Source organism: Triticum aestivum, chromosome 5B (genome assembly GCF_018294505.1).
Source record: "Triticum aestivum cultivar Chinese Spring chromosome 5B, IWGSC CS RefSeq v2.1, whole genome shotgun sequence".
NCBI classification, from domain to species: Eukaryota; Viridiplantae; Streptophyta; class Magnoliopsida; order Poales; family Poaceae; genus Triticum; species Triticum aestivum.
In genome coordinates, this window is record NC_057807.1 from 139,102,141 (window position 1) to 139,118,428 (window position 16,288).

The following is a 16,288-nucleotide window of genomic DNA, read 5'->3' on the forward strand; positions in this document are numbered from 1 at the left end:
CCGAGGCAGAGCTTCCTCCACGACGCCGACGCCGACGTGCACCATACAAGAACCACTTCGACCACGCCGTCCTACGCCTCACCGCTACCTCTACACTGTCGCAACCGTCCATCGCACCAGAGCCGTTCCCACTACGTTGTTGTTCGCCGGCTCGGATCTGGTTCCCCACCGCCGACAGACTACCACCGCACCACACTCAACAACTTGGCCATGGGTTCGTCCAAGGCTCCATCGTCCTCCACAACTTCTCGTTTCCAGCAAACCACAAGAAGATCATTGGAAAAATAGAAGGAGGACACAACACTGCCAGTAGAAGGAGGTACTCCTCTTCCCTTATTTGTGCAAATCTTACGTCTCTGCTCACACCGTATTCATCCCATGAAAGAAACTAGTTGAGTGTTTCTTACTGCATCTTCTTCGTGATACTAAATGAACGAGGTTTCATCCCATTTACTATTTCACCTTTGCTAGAGGTCAGTAGCCCGCCTGGATTTCAATTCAGGGTCAGTCAAACTGCAATTAAAAGAAGCAGCACCCTCTTAGGAGCGCGGAGCACCTAGTCCGCCTGTTCGCCGGGGAAGCGGCGCATCGGTGTCTATCATAGGGGTGTGGGGTGCAGGAGCTGCTTACGCCCGATCTGGAGGTTGGCGGGGCTTGAAGGGATGGCCGTGGGCGGTGCCTAGCACGGCGGTGCGGTGAGGTCGAGGGGAGAGCGGAGGTAGGGGACTGGCCCAGTGGTCACTGCCATTTCGAGGAACATCGTAACACTGACTGGCTGGAGGTAGATGAAGGCGATCTGCCCGTTCTTTGTACATCGGATGGTGCAGAAAAAATGTACTGACCTATTTGTTTTCAGTCGACTGTTATTTTCATATAATCCTGTAGTAATTTCGTGTGCCATGCATGTTGTAGAGCTATCATATGTCTCCCGTCATTTATTTCTCACCGACCTGCTATGTGCTACCTTTACATTGTACTACTTGTGTACACACTTCGCCCATACTCACACTATTGTTTTTTATGCATGGGTATTTCAGACTCTAATGCAGTGTTGATGAATACAAAAAAGAAAAGACAGAAGTCGCTCCAGTGTAATTCGAAGATAAGCACTAAGCGTTTCAGCGCTCTAAAGAGTGTAGTGTCAGCACATGGAGACAGTAAACGTAGCTCTGAAGTTGATGATCTCAATTGCCACACACAACCATCCCAGGTGCTTGCTTTAACTTCGCGCTATCAAAAGTGGTTGCATGTTGCATATGGTGTCTAGCTTGTATTGCTTCCAATTTGGTTAAATTGCATCTACTTACTTTACACATTATACCTTTGATAATGACATGCCTTCCTATTTTTGATACATACTACATATGTCTATTAACCATGTTCGTACATCAAACTAATTCTCTTTTGTATCCCTCGTCAATCACTTATGATGAGACAGTCATCCCAATGGGTTACTATGAGACGCGCTACTCGTTTAAAGAGTGCAGTGTCATCCTCCCCACATGATTCTCAAGAAACTGCAAGGCTAAATTAAGATAGTCAACATAGCTCTCTAATTGATGACTGCAATTCCCCCACACCACCATCGCAGGTGCTTGCTCTTACTTGGCAGTGTGATATGTGGTTGCATGTTGCATATGGTGTCTACCTTGTAATGCTTCTAATTAGGGTAAATTGCATCTGCTTAGTTAACACATTATACCTATGAATATGACATGCCCTCCTATTTTTGGTACATACTACATCTTTCTATTAACCACGTTCTTACATCAAACTACTTTTCTTGTGTATCCCTCATCAATCACTTCTGACGATACACCTTCAAGTTGATAGTGTAATATTGGTTGCATCTTGCATATCATTTCAAACATGTATTGCCTCTAATTTGTTGAAGTGCCACTTATAATGAGACACATCTAACTTGGTAGAGTGATTTTGGTTGGATCTTTCATATGGCGTCTAGATTGCATTGCTTCCAATTTGTTGAAATGCCTTCTATTTAGCGTTTTTCATACATATTCCATCCTCCTACAATGTGGTTGCCATACATAAAAGTTGTGTTCATCAGTATCATGCATCAACGAATTTGGAAGTGCGAATTTCATTCATTTTTCTTGTGTGTTTACTTGATAAGGAGAAATCTAAAAGGACAAAGGCACGGAATGATGGTGGTCCTCTGGAGCAACCGAAACAGATGATCTCTCCAGATTCTCCTGCTACTCCTACTGTAGTGCAAGTTCCAAATCTCATCTCCCCTACTCCACAACCCCAGGTGCTTGCTTTAACATGGCAGTGTGATATCTGGTTGCATGTTGCATATGATGCCTAGCTTGTATTGCTCCTAATTTGTTAAATTGCATCTCCTTATACATGTGAATATGACACGCCTTCCTGTTTTTGGTACATACTACATCTGCCTATCACATCATGTTCTTACATCAAACTACTGTTCTTGTGTATCTTGCATCTATCGCTTATGATGAGACAGTCACACCCGTGGGTTAGTACGAGACGCGCTACTCTTATAAAGAGTGCACTTTCATCCTCTCCACATGATTCTCAAGAAACAGCAAGCCTAAATGAAGATATTGAACATAGCTCTGTACTTGAAGGCCGCACTTCCCCTACACCACCATCACAGGTACTTGCTCTAACTTCGCAGTGTGATATGTGGTTGCATGTTGCGTACGGTATCTAGCTTGTAATGCTTCTAATTAGGGTAAATTGCATCTACTTAGTTTACACATTATACCTGTGAATATGACATGCCTTCCTATTTTTGGTACACACTACATCTATCTGTTAACCATGTTCTTACATGAAACTACCTCTCTTCTGTATCCTGCATCAGATGAGACACCTTTATTCGTTGCATATTGCATATTATTTCTAGCTTGTTGCCATGTATTGCTTCTAATTTGGTCACATACATTTGTTAGGCCACCCTTTTAATTTGACAGAGTGATATTGGTTTCATCTTTCATATGCTTTCTAGTTTGCATTGCTTCTAACAAGTTCAAACACCTTGTGCTTAGTTTACACTTTATACATCATATATGTCAATATGTCACGCCGTCCTATTTTTCATACATATTCCATCCTCCTATCATGCGGCTGCCTTACATGAAAGTAGTGTTTGCCAGTATCATGCATCAATGAGTTCTCAAGAGCAAATTTTATTCCTTTTTCTTGTGAGTTTGACTTCACAAGGCAAAATCAAGAAAGACGAAGGGAAAGAGTAAGGAAGGCGATGATGGTGGTCCTCTGCAGCAATGTAAACGGAGCATCTATACGGATTCTCCTTGTACTGCTAGTGCATTACAAGGTCCAAGTCTCCGCTCCCCTACTCCACTATCCAAGGTGCTTGCTCTAACTTAGCAGTGTGATATCGGGTTGCATGTTGCATATGGTGTCTAGCTTCTATTGCTCCTAATTAGTGTAAACTGCATCTGCTTAGCTTACACATGATATGTGTGAATATGACACGCTTTCCTGTTTTTGGTACATACTATATTTGTCTATCACACCATGTTCTTACATGAAACTACTCTTCTTGTGTATCCTGCATCAGTCACTTATGATGGGGTACCTTTAAGTTGGCAGTGTGATATTGGTCTACGTCTTGAATATGATTTCTAGCATGTAGTGCTTCTAGTTTGATGAACGCCATCTATGACGAGACAGTTTTAACTTGGCAGAGTGATATTGATTGCACCTCCCATATGGTGTCTAGCTTGCAGTGCTTCTAATTTCTTGAAGTGCCTTCTTCTTAGTTACCACATCATAGGTGTGAATATGTCAAGTCGTCCAGTTTATTGTACATATTCCATCCTCGTATCATGACTTTGCCTTTCATCAGAGTAGTGTTCGTCAGTATCATGCATGAATGAGTTCTGAAGAGCGAATTATATTCCTTTTTCTTGTCGGTTTGACCTCACAATGCAAAATCAATAAAGCGGGAGGAAATTGGTAAGGCATTGGATGATGGTGGTCCTTCGAGATACTGAAACGGAGGGTCTCTACGGATTCTACTCCGCCGTCCTCCCAACAAGATTCTCAAGACAACACAAGGCTAGGCAGTCAACATAGCTGTGTAGATGATGAACACATCTCCCCTACTCCACCATCACAGGTGCTTGCTCTAACTTGGCACTATTATATGTGGTTGCATGTTGCGTATGATGTCTAGCTTGTATTGCTTCTATCTTTGTTGAATTGCATCTGCTTACTTTACACATAATGCCTGTGAATATGACATGTGTTCCTGTTTCTAGAACATACTATATCTGATCACACCATGTTCTTACATGAGACTACTATTCTTGCATATGCTGCATCAGTCACTTATAATAAGGCACCTTTAAGTCGCCACTATGATATTGGTTGTGTCTTGCATATGATTTCTAGCATGTACTTCTTGTAATTTCTTGAAACGCCATACAGTTTGAACTTAGCAGAGTGATATTGGGTGCATCTTTCATATGATTTCTAGCTTGCAGTGCTTCTAATTTGTTGAAATGTCTTCTGCTTAGTTATCACATCATAGGTGCGAATATGTCACGTCATCCTATTTTTCGTACATATTCCATCATCGCATCATGTGTTTGCCTTTCATCCGAGTAGTGTTCGTCAGTATCATGCATGAATGAGTTCTGAAGAACGAATTTTATTCCTTTTTCTTATCGGTTTGACTTCACAATGCAAAATCATTACAGCTGAAGGAAATTAGTCCGGCAGTGGATAATGGCGGTCCTTCGGAGCAACTCAAACAGGGGGTCTCTACAGATTTTACTCCGCCATCCTCCCAACAAGATTCGCGAGACAAGACAAGGCTGGACAGTCAACGTAGTTGTGTAGATGATGAGCACATCTCCCCTACTCCACCATCACAGGTGCTTGCTCTAACTTGGCACTATTATATGTGGTTGCATGTTGCGTATGATGTCTAGCTTGTATTGCTTCTAACTTTGTTGAATTGCATATGCTTACTTTACACATAATGCCTGTGAATATGACATGTGTTCCTATTTCTAGAACATACGTGTACAGGTCACGGATCCGGCCATGGAGGAGTGACTTGTCATGGCGCTGCGGGCTCCCTCGCTCCGGCTGCCGCTGTCGCTCGCTCGCCCGCGACGGCTGCCTCCAGTGGTAGGAGGCGGGTTAGGTTGGGGGTGGGTCGGCGAGTTTCCGCGCATCGCGCCCTTATAGGACCGAGGGGTAACAGAATAATTCTGTTACTAGTAATTGAATAGTCCAGCCCTATATAGTATGTGTGTGTAAAAGAAAAAACTCGTTGTCCCGGAATTGTCGTCCCGGAATTGACCTCCCGCAACCCCCGCATCGCAGGCACCCGCCTCCATCTATCGTTGTTGTCGTCGTCGTGCAGCACGAACTCCTCACCGGTCAGTCTCCTCACATCGTCTATGCACCGATCTACTACGGTGGTAATTCTCTATGAGACTCATAGTCATGATCTGCCGAGGTGATAATTCTCCATGACACCACGACCGTGATCTGCCAAGGCCGATGAGAGCGAGCACCAACGACTGTGAGCGAGAAGTTTGATGGCCTATCCCTTGGCATAGTGATCGCGGTCACGTTTCGGTCGCGTTTAAAAAAAAACTCATTGTGACGTGACTCGCTCACTATGCCAAGGGAAAAACGTGACCGCGCTCACTATGCCAAGGGGTCGACCATCAAACTTCTCGCTCATGGTCGTTGGTGCTCGCTCTCATCGGCCTTGGCAGATCACGGTCGTGGTGTCATGGAGAATTATCACCTCGGCAGATCACGTCACAATGAGTTGATTCCAATGTGTGTTCCTCACTGAATTTGCTGGTCACGTCACAATGATTTAATTCTCTGATGCCTGATTGTTATTTGCTTCATTAGTAGGTGGCCGTGATGCCCATTCCAGCAGGGAGGATGGATAGGCATCGGGCAATCACCAAGCTACAGGAGAATGCTCATTTTGCCTCGAGTTTTTTTAGAAAAGGAGGAGTACCCCGGCCTCTGTATCTGGACGATGCATACGGCCATATTATTAATTATTAACACATGACCTTACAAAGTCGTACAACAGTAAGACCAAAGCCACCGTCTAAGCAACATCTGTTGCTACTCCTATCCAGTTGATGAAGGGGCGCTGATAGTCTGGGCCTAATACCAAACAGACCTCGCAGCCAAACCTAACATCTAAGACCCGAGGTCCCAATCAGGACGCCTGCCGGGTATGGGCACCCACCAGTCAGGCGTGCTCCTCAACCAGGACGCCTGCCGGGTATGAGGCCGCCGCAGCCACCTGCCACCAATTCATCTTCAGAGTTGTACTGCTGCATCAACCTTGCCCGGTCTAGCTGCTGCCGACGCCACCACGACGCCAGACAACGTCGACCTCCTGCGCGTGTCCATCACCACACATCTAACACCAAGCGTCCGCTGCTCCATGCCGCCAAGAGCCGCCGCCATGAATATGTAGAAAGAAACACCGCTCCACCGAAGAAGCCATCCGCTGGTCCCTCGAGCCCGAGTGCATCTCCAAGAATGTCGCCCCCAAGGGGGTAACAACACATGAATGCCGCCGTCATCCGATCAACTAATCTAGGGTTTCCCCCGGAGGTATTGGGTGGGTTTGGGATTTGTACCTCAATGATGCCTTCATGAAGGAAACGATGATAAGGGCATCGTCATCACCGGCTCCGGCCAACGGCCGAAGACCAAATTTTCACTCGGATCCGTCCGAAGACATCCACCCGACAACCTGTGCACTGTCTTGACCGCCTTCAAAGCCCGAGATCTAGTCGCCTAGATCCGGCGACCAATCCTTAAGAAGGAAAGTAGTGCCGGTAACCATGGCGATAGAAGTAAAGCATACCTACCATGCATGGTCACCATTGGAAGGACGCACTTCCGCCATCAAATAGAAGCACTATTACATTTGCACGGAAGCACGACCATCTTTGAAACGAAGCTTGGTGACCATCGGCCCATTCGTGTTTGAACTGTGCCTAGATGCCACGTTTAATTTATGGAAGCAAATTATATTTTTTGGATGCACATCCTAGTTTCTTTGGAAGCAATAGTTCAGTTTTGTTTCAAACCGATGTAGCGTTTAAATGGTAAATAAATGTTCATTTGTATAATTTCATAATTCCATTCCTCCAAATGACACTTATTCTGTTCCTTGAGCTCTCCTTTCATTTCTCTTTTTCATTGAGCTATGTTTCTCTGGGCTAGAAAATATTTTTTCATGTTCAATGCTCTATTTTTTTGCAAAAACTTTTTCAATGCTCTATGCTTCCAATTAAGATGAATCATATGTATATATAGCATAGTTTCATGGTTCCTACAAAATTATACTTCTGAATCACCCCTCAAGTGCTTCAACCAATATTAGTTTGTGCTACAACCACGACAATGTGGCTTCTTTTAATAAATTATTGTTCATACATTTTTCTTCTTGCAGCAATTTTTTTATTTGAACCACTACCAATGTATGCTTAGTTGTTTCTCATTGATGTTTCCATGAAAAGCATACAAGATGCTTCTAAAGTTTTTTTATAGATGTTTCCATGGTAGTGAATCCCGGCTTCAAGCATTGCCGACATGTGCTTCTATTGTTGTCCAGACATATATTGGTTCTCGACCAAGTGAGTGATTTAACTAATACCGATGAGTCTTCTTTCAGTGATATTATTGTACATGGGTTTTGCTTCTTGTAGCAATATTTTTGTTTCAACCACTACTGATGTTAGTTTCATTGTTTCTTTTGTTTCCATGTACTGCTATTTTCCCACCCGATTCAGGGGAGCATCTTCATTTCCAAAACAATGCTAATAGTGTTGAGTGTGTTGGACCAGGCATCACTTCTAATCGGACGCTACCTTGTCGAGGAAGAACTCGTGACATGTGCGGAGCTCTCCTATGATTGGTTAAATGAAAAAACACATGTAGAGATATAAGTGAAATTAGTGTTGTTGTTGGTGTTGTTGTTGTAAGCAGAATTGTATATTACTTTTCTCAGATGAATTTTGAGGCAGTGTATATTCTTTCCAGACGGTTCCTTTGGTGAAGCATATGTTTTTATCAAATTTGAATATTATTTTTGGTGCACTAAATTATGTTTCCGAAGCAATTTAAAAATGCTTCTGTATCATAGAAATAATGCTTCCGTGGATACAAAATAAAAAGATTTCTGTCACATGATTGGATACTATTTTTCCATCACAAAAAAGGATGCTTCCATCGATAAAAAGTAATGCTTCTCTGATAGGATAATATATCCATCGCAACGTGAAAGGGTGCTTCCATTGATAAAAAGTAATGTGTTTATGAAACTTGCAATGAAAAACAGCATCTACGAATAATTAGTTTTTGTGTTGTTTGTTGGAGGCAGAAGCACATCACAATTAAAAAACATGTTTCCTTGCACAAAATGCATCTGTAAAAATAAAATTACATTTGTTTGTTGGAAGCAAATCACGAGTGGTTAATAGGAAACTCATTAGACGCCATTAGTGCAAAAATCCTGTAATGAATGGGAATCAACCTTTAATTAAGCAATCCAACACACCAAGCGTGGGGTTTCAACTACCAAATCTGACGGTCATCCTACTTCTCATCCGACGGACATGCACTGCACATGCACTGATCTGATGGGAAGTAAGGGATTAGTAGTCTGATCTCTAGCGTCTCCCGAAAGTAAAATAAAAGAAAGAGCGGCCAGAAAGGGGCACTTCGCTTTCTCCAGTGACTAGAAGCAACATGCGATTTAGTACGGGGTAACTTATTTTGCTAAGCCAGTGTATTGGTAGCTATGTCCAAAATCATCTTTGTGAGCCACCGTCTATATAATGCTTGCCTCGAGTGCATTTCTTCTGGAAAGCATTCCCTGTTATATCCATTAAAGGGAACTGGATAGTTGAGACCTCAAATTACAACAATTGTCTAGATGAAACTAAGCAGGGTAGTCAGAATAACAAACATAAAACTATACCGAATTAGTCAAAAAAATCAAAGTGGAGCTTCACAGCATCAAGCCTACATCAGAAATTCAAATTGAAGACCATTTCTTTGCCAATGTAAGGATACATAGACTGAATTGGTAAGTCTGTGGTAGAGTCTCTCCTCCAACTAGGCATAGCTAAGAAAAGAATAACTATTTGAATATGGTAGACCTAACATTTCACACTGAGCCTCGTGGGTGAACAGAGCTTGCGAGATGTAACCTTCTCAATGATAAAAAATCATAACTAACAAAAGTTATACATGTCATTTGATATGTATCCAAGCATGGTCATTATAATTATGACAACGCTCTGTTCAACACCAGTTTGGATCGCATATAAGAAAGAAAAAATCACATCTTTCATCAGAAAAAAAATACTACGTAACATATGCACACGTAATGACAAAAAATCATATCTCGCATTTAGCATCACTAAACTTAAATATGCTACCTCGTGTGTCGTGTACTAGAATAGGGGTACCCTAGTATCCCGAACTTGTGCACGGGCAATTGCAGCACCCCGCGGCAAGGCTCGCCGGGTCGCCGCCAAGATCATCCGTGACTCCTGCAAGAGACAAGACCCCGACAAGAGGAGCTTGTCGGGAAGCCATTTAAGAACAAAGTATTCAAACCAAGGTGACAAGGCCCCGACAAGAGGAGCTTGCCGGGAAGGCCAACCAAGGCATCTCAAGAACGCTTGCCGCAACGCGCCACGCGTCCCGGCAAGGCGCGGTGAGCGACGAGCTCCCGGGCCCGACAAGGTAGCACCCGCGGCAAGATACTTGCCGCGGCAAGCGGTCGCCCCGCGCCCAGGCTCCAGCACACCCACCAACGTGTCGTCCTGGGACCTTTCCAGGCACGCGTGGCGGAAGGCTGTGCAGCCAGCGGTGCGCGGTGGCAAGCGGCGCTGACAAGAAGGCCATCATGGCGATCGGTGGCGTCCCTGACGGTCTCTTCTCGCACTGTTTAGACGACACAGACGGGCATTTAATGCCCTTGTCCCCTGCCGTCAGGGTTAGGTATGATACACTGTATCTACAGTAGAGGTAGTTGTACCTACCGCACTCTTTTTCCATTTTTACCCCTCTAGTCTGCGTTGCCACCTGTCGGTGACCCCTTGAGCATATAAAAGGAGGCCCATGCGCAACGTAGAGGAGGGTTCGGCTCATTCAAAACACCAAGAACACTCTCACGCTCGGTCTGGTAGCGCTCATCGCTCCTGAGCAAGAACTGAATACGATCAAACAAGCAGCAGTAGGGGTTTTATCTCTCCGGAGAGCTCCGAAGCTGGGTAAACTGCTCGTGTGTATTGCCTCGATCCGCTCTTCGTGCGACCTCCGCCCCCCTCCGAACCGAAAGGGGCTCGGTCCACCGGTCCCCATAGGTGTTCGTGGATCAGTTTCCCGACATCTTTGGCGCGCCAGGTAGGGGCGTCGAGATCGTGTGAACCCGATCCGGCGTGCACACGAGCTAAATCTTCATCATCTTCATCGACATGCCACCGAAGAAGAAGGCTTCGGAGGCAGCAGTTTCGTCCGCGTCGATTCCACCGCCGCAGGAGCAAGCGGACGGTGGAGTGGACACCGGCGGAAGAACGAGCACTGATGAGGGAGCTCACAGTGTGGCCAAGTCCAAGGACAAGGCAGCACAAACCTCGGCGTCCGTACGCGCACCGCGCCCGTCTCAGGAGGCGCGGGACCAGCAGCGTCATGGCGTTCGCAGCGCCATACGTCTGCTGGGCCAAGATCAAGCTGGTGGTTCGCGTGGCGTCCAAGACCAGCATGCACGCCAGCATGCTGGCCCGAGCGAGGTACGATCGCCTGGACGGGATACCGCTCCTTCTAACATAGTTAGAAGTCCGAGCATATCCCGCTCCTCGCACTGTTCGCCACTACCGCCCACCACTCCAGCAGAAGCATTGGCGCGAGCTCAACTGCTTCTAGATTACCCTCCGACGGCGGACAAGACCGACGAATGGAGGGCCACTATCCAGAGCCTCATCGGCTTCGCCAACGGCGACACTGCGCGGCAACCAAGCACTTCGCTGCCGCGGCAAGACTGCCGAACACGGACCGATGGTGACAAGACCAACGGGGGTGCAACTTCCATGTACTCTCCGCCGCGAAGGCCAAGATCGCCAACTCGCCGGGTCCACCTCGACAACGATTCCACCGCATCATCGGATCCCCGAGCTCGTCGCGATCAGCGCCATGTTCTGCACGAACGACAGCAAGAGGACGCTCGTACCCGCATCGAGCGTCGAAGAGAAGCGCGGCGTCAATCTGACCAGCGCGCTGGGCCCTCTGTCGACATGCATGCGCCAGGGGAACCAGGCGACTTGCCGTACACGGTAGGTTGCCCTGCGTTCACCCGTGAGCTGCGGCAAGTCCAGTGGCCCAGCAAGAAGAATTTCAAACTAGATGTACCGGAGAAGTACGACGGCAAGTCGCATCCGTCGGAGTTCCTCAGCATCTACACCATCGCGGTGCAGGCTGCCGGGGGACGAGACGACAAGATCCTTGCCAACTACTTCCCGCTGGTGCTTAAGCCTAACGTCAGATCCTGGCTCATGCACTTCCCGGACAACTCCATTTCTTCTTGGGCAGATCTATGCCATCAGTTTGTCGGCGCCTTTACAGGCGGCCACAAGCCTCATGGCCAAGAAAGCGATCTTCACCTGCTTTCCCAGAAGGAAGGAGAGTCTCTGCGCAAGTACATTCAGAGATTCAGCCGTGTACAGCACAACATCCCAGATGTCCACCCCGCCGCGGTCATCAGTGCGTTCCATCAGAACGTACGAAACCGCAGGATGAGGGAGGAGATGGCGATGTGCAAGATCAGGGACGTTAGCGAGCTTTATGCCCTGGCCGACAAGTGTGCACGTGCTGAGGAGGGGATGAGACTCCTCGGGGAGACTACAGGAGCAGGAGGATCCGATAGTGAGGATGCCGCCCCGACAAGGAAAGGCCGGCGGCGGAACAACAGAAGGAAAAAGGGAAAAGAAGTGCTAGCTGTCGAGCAGTCTGGCGACGGAGGTGGCGCCAAGAAAGCTACTGCTGCTGGCTCCGGCAAGGAGAGCCAGGCTGTGGCTGCCGCCGACAAACAAGACAGCTCCGGCAAGCAATACTGCAAGATCCACCGCACCAAGGGCCATGACCTCCAAAGTTGTAAGAAGGTTGAGCAGCTTGTTGAGCAGCAGAAGGCTGAGTACGAGCGACGCGACAAGGAGAAAGCCCAGGAAGGTGCTGGAGGAGCCAGCAAGAAACGCCCCGGCCGGGGAGGACGTCGCGGCAAGGCCAAGCAGCGGCAAGGAGACAGACCTCCCCGCGGCCGCGACAAGGATGAAGACGACGACGACGACGAAGATATGGACGACGATGAGGCCGACGAGTAGGAATTTCAGAAAGCCACAGAGGTCCTGTGTGTTGACGGTGGTGCTTCTCTGCATGCTTCGCACCGCCAACTCAAACAGTGGATGCGGGAAGTTAATGCAGCAGAACCATCCATGGAGTCACGCAAGCCTCTGAAATGGTCCAGCACGCCTATCATCTTCGATATCGAGGATCACCCTGATCGCATAACTGCGGTCGGGTGCTTGCCGATGTTGGTTTCACCAACTATCCGCAACCTCAAAGTCACAAAGATGGTAGTTGACGGCGGGGCCGGCTTGAACCTGATATCCTCCACGGTCCTCCAGAAACTCCAGATCCCTGACAGCGAGCTCGAAGAGACCGGCACATTCCAAGGAATCAACCCGGGAAGGAGCAAGCCGAAGGGAAAGATCACGTTGCCGGTCACATTTGGCAGCGAGCTGAACTTCAGAACTGAGAGGGTCACTTTTGACGTTGCTGACTTTCCATTGCCCTACAATGGGATCCTCGGCCGTCCGGCACTCGCCAAGTTCATGGCGGCCTCTCACTATGCATACAATGTGCTCAAGATGCCGGGCCCGATAAGTGTCATCTCTGTCCCTGGCGACAAGAAGGATGCCCTTATCTGCGCTGACAAGATTTACCGGCAAGAGAAGCTCCCGGGGGGAAGAAGAGGACCAAGTCCGGCAAGAGCTCTGATGCCCACTCCGGCAAGCGCACCTCCTCGGAGTGCTGCGCTACCGTCGAGGACGCACCATCAAGCTCCACCGGCAAGTGTAAGAAGACGATGGCAGCTCCACCAGAGACCAAGAAGGTGTCCGCCAAGGAAGACGGCACTGGTGGTACCTTCACCATCAGTGCCACTCTTGACCCCAAATAGGAAAGCGCGCTCATTGCTTTCCCGCGGGCGAATGTCGACGTGTTTGCATGGCAACCGTCTGATATCCCCGGTGTTCCCAGGAAAGTGATTGAGCACCACCTAGCCGTTTGTCCTCATGCGCGGCCCGTCAAGCAGAAAGTCAGGAAGCAAGAAGTGGAGCGCCAAGAGTTCATTGCAGAAGAGATCAAGAAGTTGGAAGCAGCAGGCCTTGTCAGAGGAGTGCTCCATCCTACGTGGTTGGCCAATCCTGTAGTCGTGCGCAAGGCTAACGGAAAATGGAGGCTTTGTATAGACTTCACTGATGTCAATAAAGCTTGTCCTAAAGATCCATTTCCCTTGCCGCGCATTGACCAGATTGTTGACTCCACGGCCGTATGTGATTTGCTTTCATTTCTCGATGCATACTCAGGATACCATCAGATCTTCATGGCAGAAGAGGATGAGGAGAAAACCGCATTCATCACCCCTTGTGGCACATACTATTTCATACGGATGCCCTTTGGGTTGAAGAATGCTAGTTCAACGTTTGCAAGGGTAGTCCATGTCGCTTTTGAGCCCCAGATACACAGAAATGTGGAAGCCTACATGGATGATATAGTGGTCAAGAGCAAGGACAAGGCGACCCTGATCCAATATTTAGATGAGACCTTCGCAAATCTGCGCAAGATCAACCTCCAGCTCAACCCCGAGAAGTGCGTGTTTGGAGTTCCATCCGGCAAGCTTCTCGGGTTCTTTGTGTCTCAGCAGGGAATTGAAGCCAAACCCGACAAGATCAAGGCCATAGAGCAGATTGAAGCACCAAAGCGCGTCAAGGATGTGCGAAGGCTTGCCGGTTGCGTGGCTGCTCTCAGCAGGTTTATCTCTAAGTCTGCTGAGCGTGCCCTGCCGTTTTTCAAAATATTGAAAAAGGCAGGTCCAATGAAATGGACTCCAGAAGCAGAGGCTGCGCTGCAGGACTTGAAGAGGTACCTGTCCTCCACTCCAATACTTGTCGCACCTAGGCCACAAGAGAAGTTGCTGCTGTATCTAGCAGCAACCAATCAAGTGGTTAGTGCTGCGTTAGTAGCGGAGAGGGAGGCGGATGATGAGCCAGCAACCGTGGCAAGTACATCCAGCGACAAGCAGGGGGCTTCGCCAGCAAGCTCTGGTTCCGACAAGGATAGATCTGCGCAGGTGCGCGAAGAGGTGCAGAAGAAAATGGTGCAGCGCCCAGTTTACTTTGTCAGCTCCCTTCTCCAGGGAGCTAGGTCAAGGTACTCTGGTGTGCAGAAGTTGCTTTTCGGCCTTCTCATGGCCTCGAGAAAGCTGCGCCATTACTTCCAGGCACATGAGATCACAGTTGTCACTCGCTTTCCGCTAAAGAGGATACTGCAAAATCCAGAAGCAACGGGCAGGATTGTCGAGTGGGCACTGGAACTGTCAAGCTTTGGCCTCAAGTTTGAGAGCACTTCAACGATCCAAAGCAGAGCATTGGCAGAGTTCATAGCAGAATGGACGCCAACACCAGACGAAGAAATTCCAGAAACGAGCATCCCCGTCAAGGAGACAAGCAAAGAGTGGCTGATGTACTTTGATGTTGCTTTCTTGCTGCAAGGCGCCGGTGCTGGCGTGCTGCTTGTCGCACCCACCGGAGAGCACCTCAAGTACGTAGTCCAGATGCACTTTCCCAAGGAGCAGGCAATGAGCAATACTGCAGAGTATGAGGGCTTGCTTGCCGGTCTCAGGATCGCAGCAGACCTTGGGATCAAGAAGCTCATTGTCAGGGGTTACTCGCAGCTTGTCGTCCGCCAAGTAAACAAGAGCTACCAGAGTCCATTGATGGAAGCTTACGTTGATGAAGTGAGAAAGCTAGAAGAGCACTTTGACGGCCTACAGATGGAACATGTTCCAAGAGCTCAGAACAACATTGCTGATGGCCTGTCAAAGTGCGCCACACTTAAGTTACCTGTGGAACCAGGGATCTTTGTGCTCAAGCTGACTCAACCATCCGTGATACCATCAATCGAACAGAGCAAGAAGAGGAAGTTGGTTTCTGGTGACTACTTTCCGACAGAACTTCCCGAAGCCGCCGCCAAGAAGGTCCCCAAGAACAACACCAACAGTGCTGAGGAGCAGTCTGCTCCAGCAAGCCATAGGGTTTGTTCCGTCGAAGCAGACGCTCCCGACAAGTTTTGCTCCGGCAAGCTTGCCGGGGAACACCAAGCTCCGGCAGGGTCGCAGGCCCTTGCCGTCGAAGCAGGTGTTCCCGTAGCAGCAGATGTGCCTTTAGTCCTTGTTGTCGAGCCGCAAGCTCTAGCATGGGCGCAGCAGATTGTCCGTTTCCTTCAGACAGGAGAGCTTCCCGAAGAGCAAGAAGAAGCGGAAAGAGTAGCCTGACAGTCAAGTATGTACAAGTTTGTCAACAACACACTGTACAGAATAAGACTCAACGGTGTGAAATTGAAGTGCATTTGCCGGGAAGATGGACAATAGCTGTTGGCAGAGATACATGGAGGCATATGTGGTCACCACATTGGCGCAAGAGCACTTGCCGGCAAAGCGTTCCGGCAAGGTTTCTTCTGGCCGACAGCCCTCCAGGATGCAACTGCACAAGTAACCAAGTGTGAAGCGTGCCAGTTCCATTCCAAACAGATACACCAGCCAACTCAAGCTCTCCAGACAATCCCTTTATCCCGGCCATTTTCGGTATGGGGGCTCGACATCCTCGGCCCCTTCCCCTGAGCTGTCGGGGGCTTTGAGTTCTTGTACGTCGCCATCGACAAGTTCACAAAGTGGCCGGAAGTGGAACCAGTGAGGAAGGTGATAGCGCAGTCAGCAGTCAAGTTCTTCAGGTCGATTGTTTGCCGTTTCGGGATACCTAACAGGATCATTACCGACAACGGCACGCAATTTACGAGCCGCACCTTCATGCAGTATGTCCAAGATCTTGGCGCCAAGGTCTGCTTCGCTTCTGTTTCTCATCCGAGAAGCAACGGTCAAGCGGAGAGGGCAAATGCTGAAGTGCTGCGAGGCCTCAAGACCAGAACT